Source organism: Mus caroli, chromosome 2, assembly GCF_900094665.2.
Source record: "Mus caroli chromosome 2, CAROLI_EIJ_v1.1, whole genome shotgun sequence".
Classification (NCBI taxonomy): domain Eukaryota; kingdom Metazoa; phylum Chordata; class Mammalia; order Rodentia; family Muridae; genus Mus; species Mus caroli.
The window spans coordinates 101,544,184-101,551,985 of NC_034571.1; the positions used below are offsets into that span (position 1 = coordinate 101,544,184).

At 34.2% G+C, this 7,802-nt stretch overlaps 1 long non-coding RNA gene across 1 annotated transcript in view; it reads right to left on the reverse strand.

Annotated features, from left to right (window-relative positions):
• Window positions 1–4,594: 4,594 nt before the first annotated feature.
• LOC110309167 overlaps window positions 4,595–7,802 on the reverse strand; it is an 89,118-nt gene continuing 85,910 nt past the window's right edge. The window contains exon 3 of the long non-coding RNA XR_002379668.1: window positions 4,595–6,280. This is a non-coding gene — a long non-coding RNA (uncharacterized LOC110309167). The remainder of the gene's footprint in view (window positions 6,281–7,802) is intronic.

Sequence of the window (7,802 nt, forward strand, 5' to 3'; positions counted from 1 at the left end):
TACCCGTAACTCCAGCTCTAAGCTATCCTAAGCCTTAGATTAGTCTGTGCAAGTACCTGCAGTTATGTGTACACACACACACACACACACACACACACACACACACACCACATATTCTCTCTGTCTCTAATAAAATAAAATAAACTTTATAAATCCCACTATCTTATCAAATAACTTTGGAAACATCACTGCATCAGTGAAAAAATTCTAAATAATTAATATTCAATATAGGTTGACTGAATATAAGTGAACATTTTCATTGATGATCTGTTCAAAAAACTTTAAACCAGTTAAGTCAGGAAATAACGGACAGATTGCATCATCTAGGGAAAGTGACCAGAATATTTAAAAGCATGAAGCACTAGGAAATCTGCTGAGAGAGCAAATTTATTTTCTAACATCTGGCCCTGTCTTCTTACTGATTAATCATGACATTTAGCAGAAATTTTACCCATTGCATAGTCCCAACAATTTGTCATGGTAAACAAAATGGAAGGAGTGTTTATTGCCTGACCTTGTTGAAAAGGCTATAGTTATAGTCTCCCTGGTAGACTCTAATTTTCTGACTCAAGTATTGTAACAGATAATATTTCTAGAAATATTACTTTCATTATTTTTGTGGATTGTGTCGCTTTTACGGGTATAAAACAGTGCAGACTCAGATAAAATATCTTAATTTATGTAGAATATCCTACTTGTTTTTCAATTTATTCATGACACAAATATGTTTTTGATGTTTTTAGATGTCAACAACTGTGTTAGACTCAAGATATACAAAAATAAAGAATCACATATCCTCAACCTCCATGGCTTGTTACAAGTGAAATTTTTATAGACATTTAATCAGCTATTTAAAGACTACAGTGAATACAAGAATATGAATAAACCAACAGAAACATTAATAAAGGTGACCTACTCAATATGGAAAAATATCTGCATAGTTGATGGAGCTAGACCTGGCCTTGAAAAATGAAAAATAAATTCGAGATATCTATTTTATACTGGGCTTATAAGGTTTAAACAAGGAAGCTATGAAGCATTAAAGATGTCAGTGGATGTTTTCATAAAATATTGATATGCTAGAATACCAGAAAGCCTGGTATGAAGGAAGATGTAAGTAATTACTTAAATTGTCTTTACCCTTAAAAGTGTTTTTATGTTCTGTCTTCATTGACATCCTTCCATCAGCCAGGTTCTCTAGTGTGACTTGTGATTTTATGGCTCTATTGTTAGCTTGCAACAGAAAATAATGCTTGTTGGTGCAGTTAGACAGCTGCTGCTGAAAACACTGTTTTTTAATGGGGAAATTCTTCAAGTCTCTGAAGAAAGAAATGGAAGTAGATTTCAGAAGATGGAAAGATCTCTCATGCTCATGGATTGGCAGGATTAATATAGTTAAAATGGCTATCCTGCTGAAAGCAATCTACAGATTCAATGTAATCACCATCAAAATTCCAACTCAATTCTTCACTGAGTTAGAAAGGGCAATTTGCAAATTCATCTGGAATAACAAAAAATTGATTGACTTATTATAAAGCTGTTGTAAGATAAAGTGATGATTTGAATGTATTATAGGCTAATGAATGAGTGTTGAATTCAGGAAGATTTCACAAAGAAATATTCAAGTTTCACAAACTACAGAGTCTAGCTTTCAATTCTGTCATTTTTATTGAAAAATGATTTGTGTTTTGAAATCAAAAGGACTCACTATAAAACTCACCTTCCTCCCACCAAGAAACTAGATCTGTTTCCTGTTGTGTTTGCTAAGTATACATTCAAAAGTTAAAAATTCATATTTTATTCATATAACTACTTAAACAATATCTGCCTCTCATACTACAGATAGTTGAGCTAGAAATTTATTTCAAAAGTAGCATGTCACTGGCTACCATCTTAAATATTAACATAGAACTTGTAATCCTATCTAATATTGAAGAAATTCATGTTGTCTCACTGCGATTTTTAAATATGTTCTTCCCAAGTCAAATGTTTGTTAAAATACATGTTATACTTAATTGACATTATCATTATTATTAAATTTTTGCTTTTTAAAAATAATATAGAGATTAAAAATCTTACAAAATCCAGTCTCTTATGAAATACCAACTATTTCCATGTAGAATCAAATCTTTCCCATACTTATCTTCCCATAGTGCATAAGTGCATAACTTTGATGAGTGAGAACTTACTATATGCACATTTCCTTTTTCTATTTAATTTGATACACAATCATTTTAATAACTACATATAAACCAGTTGCATGTTTTTGACATGAGTCTAGAATGCTACATTGAACTTGTGTGCTATTTGTTTTACTATTTTCTCTTAAAGGCTGGGTTTGTGCACTTTTTCAATATTTACATTTCTATCACTGCTATTTGGTAATCAAAATCATGCCTTTTTAAATGATAATGAATTGCTTTCAGTGTCCTTTTTAAAAGTTGTGCACTTTTAACTTTTACTAACAGCAGAGAAGATTCCTCATACTAAGATAAATAATACTTCTACTCTCAAGTCTTAGAGTAAATTGGAAAACAGACCTGGAAATTTCACCAAATCTTTCTGCTTTTTATATTTCAAAAATAATTTTCATGAAGAAAGTATATTTATTTTTTTAAAAAGCTAACAATAGATTTTCTGGTAGATGAGTAGAATTTTAAAGTTATAACGCTCAGAGCTCTGAAGGAGCTGTTGACAAAACACTGATTTTAAAGAATATGTAACATTAGAGAGCAATAAATCTGTGTGAATAATAAGAGCTATAAAAACAGAAATATAAAGAGCATTTATCAAACAGCTATGTCATGAAAATAATAGAAATATATGTAGATGGTTTCTAAAAAAATGTTTTCAACTATAGACCATATACCTCTCTCCTGTTACCTCTCATGAATCCTCTGGAAATTTAAACAAGCCATGACAGAGAGATTCAGAAATCTTTCCCATGCTATAAATATCCTTTTTTACCCTGAGTTTGGGAGACTTCTGTATCATGCCAATGACACACAAAATGAAGTAATAATATATATTTTAAAAGACATAACCCAAAAGAAAACCAAGTAATAGTTTCTTTTTTTTTCCCAATTTTTATTCAGTATTTTCTTCATTTACATTTCAAATGCTATCCTTAAAGTCCCCTATTACCTTTGCCCCCCCCCCCCCAGTCCCCTGCTCCTCTAACACACCCACTTCCACTTCTTGGCCCTGGTGTTCCCCTCTACTGGGGCAACTTGCAAGTAATAGTTTCTTAAGGAAAATAAACATACTATTTTGCGTGTGCCCAGGAATTTGTGTCTTGGTGGTCTCAGTTGGAGTGTGAGAACTACTGATGTTTGCCAAGAAGTGTGGGTCCTCCACTTATGGACTCATTCATTCTATTTTACAGAGAAAAGTTCTCACTGTGTGGGATTTGATTAATATCATGGATTACTCCATTATTTATTGGATTAATCAATCAAATGACTAATTATTTAATCAAATTATTTAAGACAATTAATTAAACAAGCAACATTTCAACAATGCCATTCCGTATATTTTAGTTCACACCAAGGCTATTTCGCCTTTCATTTCTTTTCTGAGTTAAAGCTCATGTTTCTTAACAGTTTTTGAACTTTCTATACCAGAAGTGTAACTTCAAATAAAGATCAAATAAACTTTCTTATGGATCATCTAGTGTTAGATACTGTAGCAATAGCAAATGAATGAAGTCTAGTATTTTAATGTTGATAAGACGCTTTGATCAAGACATGAAAAGCAACAGGTTGCAGAAGCCTAAACCCACAAAGCTTCCTACAGTCCCAAGTTGTCTCGTTTCAGACAACTGGAATATGAGATTATAGAATGACTATTAAAGTGAAGTTAAATAATAAAAGTAACGAAAAATAATCCAAAAATTTGTACCTCATACCTGTGTATTCTCTTCATCAATCCTAAATAAACATAATGCATAGCTGTGCCTTAAGCACTGCAATAGTGATGACAACCTTAGATCTCATGCCTTTGACTGTTTTCTTATATACTATCCAGGCAAAGTGTTTAAAAATCCTTTGAACATTTATGGAGAGTAAGAATTTACTTGCAAGGCTTGTGTCACAGAAATTTAGAAAAATCCCAGGAGTTCCAGTTAACTCTTGGAACATATTCAGAATTAGGCGTTTATTCCAGTAGTCATGCCAATGTGTCCGTAAGTCCTCATATCAGAACATTTTCTAATCTCTTCATTATCCTCTTTGATTAAAGAATGCTTAGTTTGGTCTTAAAGGAAAAATCTGCATGTTTCCATATTTGCAAATGAAATAAGAAATACAAACATTTGGGCCTGTAGTTTTCCACATGCTTTAGGTATATTAGTTTAATAAATAGCTACCTGCTACCATCACTGCTAATTATTTCATTCAAAGATTTAGAATTTTATAGTTTAAATGACCCAACCTAGATGAGATTATAGCTCTGTCTTAAGTCTAATTTTAAAGCCAATATCCTCTTTTGACAACTAAGAAGTCTGCCTTTTTCTACCAAAAAAGTAGTAGAAAATGAAACATGCCACAAAACTGTCTAAAAGGTTCTTATCTGTGAAACAAAATACCACATAAGACAAAAAAAATCAAATCACTTGTTATTTTTTTTTAATAGTTCTTAAAAGTACAAAGAAGAGCCTTTATAGGTTTGAATTATATGATAATGAACACACATTTAAAAGTTGAAATTTAGAATTATTTAAAATAGAAAATGATTTCTTAGCCAAAATATGTGCTCCTGCAAAGTAAGAAAAGGAACATAACATAACCAAAAGGCATTGAAACCAAATCACTTCCTGAGCCATAATGAGCTTAGGTTTTTAATCAGACTAATGAGAAAAGATCTGTAATTCAGCACAGCTCATGAGTCATACCATAGAGTTTCTCCCTACAGTTTCATGGCAGGCCTTGATGTATCATTCATTAGGTACTGCAAAAGTAACACTTTCAAGAACACAATGAACTGCAGACAGAATAGAAAAACAATGAGGAAACAGCTCAGGTCCTCCCAAGCTGCCCTTTGCTGCTTCTGTGAGTGGGATATCATTTCACATCTCCAAGCCACGCTTATTGCCTCTGCTCTAATTTGATGACTTAATTCATGGACTTAGAAATCCTCCCTTTTTAAATCCCTGTGATAAAATTGTGGTATTGTAGGGGAATGTGACTAGGAATAATTGGTTAGGTAACCAATCGAATCTCAGGCTACCAAGGCTGCAGGTTTTTGATGGTTCATTAACATCTCTGTATGTGATTCCTGTCAAGAACGGCTTCAAATATTTAAAGTGTGCAGCACTTGTAAGTACAATTCACCTCAGAATCATCTGTAGTTTAAAGATTAAGTGCTTACAAATAATCACTGAAGGCCAGAAAAGTCCTAGAAATTTAGTAGGCCACCTAGAAAAATATCAAGAAGTCTAGAATAGACTTTAAGATGGAAAGGTAGGCAAACAAATAGTCAAGGTACAAATGGGAAAATGTGGGGTATGGGTTCCGAAGTCCTGACTATCTGTCATGCTTTAACTACACACCCTTAAGAGTGAGTCTGAATTTCCCTAAACTTCAAGGTCCTTGACTGTTTAGTGGTGGATAAAAAAAGTCTTGCTTTCTAGATCTCATCTGAATCCAATTAAGGCTCATCTTATTGATTTCTTTGTACTTATAACTATTATATTATGATTGGGTTGTATTAGCTATGCTCATATTGTAAGAGAAATGATCACTTTTCATATATTGCAGGGCACTTTAAAAAACAAACATATTCCCTCTTAAACTAGGAAAGGTTAATTTCATGCATCCAATCCCTACAAGGATCATCATCATCCTGTTAAGGTATCCCCCATCACTCCCGGATGGACTTTCTCCTAGGCAGGCCTGAGGAATGCATAATCACCTGTCTATACCATCATTGACTCAAAGTACAAATTGCATTTCTTCCCAACTCTATTCCTCTCTCTTTCCTTTCCACTTAGCTGGGGGTTTTGTTGTTGTTTTTGTTGTTCTTGTTCTTGTTGCTTGGGTTTTTTTTTTTGTTTGTTTGTTTTGTTTTTGTTTTCCTGCTTTGCTTTGTTTGTTGTTTTTGCTTATGATCTTCATCTGTAAATACTTTGTTTTTGGAATTGTGAGATGGTGCTTTATGTCATTTCAAAGTCCTGCTTCTTCTAGACATTTCCTCTGTGACTATAAGCTTGGCTGTAATTACAGTTATGGCTAGCCAGAGACAGCCGACTTCAAAGGAGCAAAACTGCATTTTTGAAGAGGCTCTGCAAGAGAGGAGCCAAAACAGAAATTTAGCATATTTACCCATAGGTTAAATGTCTGCCTCCCAACCAAGTCTGATCCAGTAGAAGACAGAATGGAACATGGAGAAACTGGAGAGAAGGTTAGGTGGTTAAACTAGCTCTCAGCTCAAACATGAGGCCTGAAGTTCAGGTCTCCAAATGCATATCTACCAGGCAGATGCTGTGTCCTCAGGGAAATGTCAGCTTTAGAAGGTTTTTAGGGGCATCCCAAGAGGAAGCTGGAAAAACAGATGAGCCAAATAGATAAACTTGAGGTTTGACTGGTTGATCCTGCCTCACTGAATACAGTGGAATAATGTCGGAAGATGACTGAGGAAATCCTCCATATGCATGCCCACTCATGCTCATGCACACACACACACATGTAAACACACACACACACATATACACATACAACTATGCGTGCAAACTGGAAGGAAAACAAACACTCATAATGGTCAGGAAAACAACCTTTTTCTCTGGCCTTTGATTCTACTATTTAACACATCAGGATCATGGTATCATCATTAAAAATTCCAAAACTTTCTTTTGTGATCACAATGATGAACATAGTGTCTTAAGATTAAAAAGTGGTTTTCAATAAATATTTTAAGCTCTTACTCTCTTGTCTCTCTGACTCTTGCTTCTCGCTTGCTCTATCTCTCTTCATTCGCTTCCCCCCTCTCTCCACGTGGTCATGGCTGGCATCTACTTGTCTATTCTCTCCCTCTCTCTGCCTTTCTCTGCCTCTACTACTCTCTTAACTCCCCTCCCCATGCCCTGAATAAACACTATTCTATACTATAAATAAATAAATAAATAAATAAATAAATAAATAAATATTTTAAAATTCTATTTTCAAACAATCACACATTATTGAATTTTCTGGTCTTCACTCTAAATCAGCCCAGCAATTTAACTATCTGGGATGGTAGCTAGACACACTAAGAACTTACCAGTCGTTCACCAGTGAAAGATGCCTCCTCCTCAGGTTCTTACCTCTGATGACTTTCAATATTCTTTCCAGTTAGTTATAGGGGTATTGTACCTTACCACATTAAAAGAATTCAGCATTGTAACAACATCAGATCAAATACATTGTGAGTAAGAAATAAACCATAATGATAAACTGGATTTACTTTGACCCCCCAAAAGATGCTCATCTCTTGTTAATTAGAATTGTGTAAAATAGACTCACTTTGGATAATTTGCTTTTATCAACAGCAAACATGCATCAACATTGAAGGAAAGAGATTACTACCCACATTATAAAGCAGGTACTACCTTTGCTTGTTTTCCCTTTTCTCGGTCATTTTAGTGATTTACGAATGATTTCATGGCAAGAAAGAAAGTAAGGACAGTTCCTTGCCAGTAGTCAAAGAGGAGAAACCTAGACTGTCAGTCAAAAAGCTTTCATCATCCCAGCACTCGGGAGGCAGAGGCAGGCAGATTTCTGAGTTCAAGGCCAGCTTGGTCTACAAAGTGAGTTCCAGGACAGCCAGGG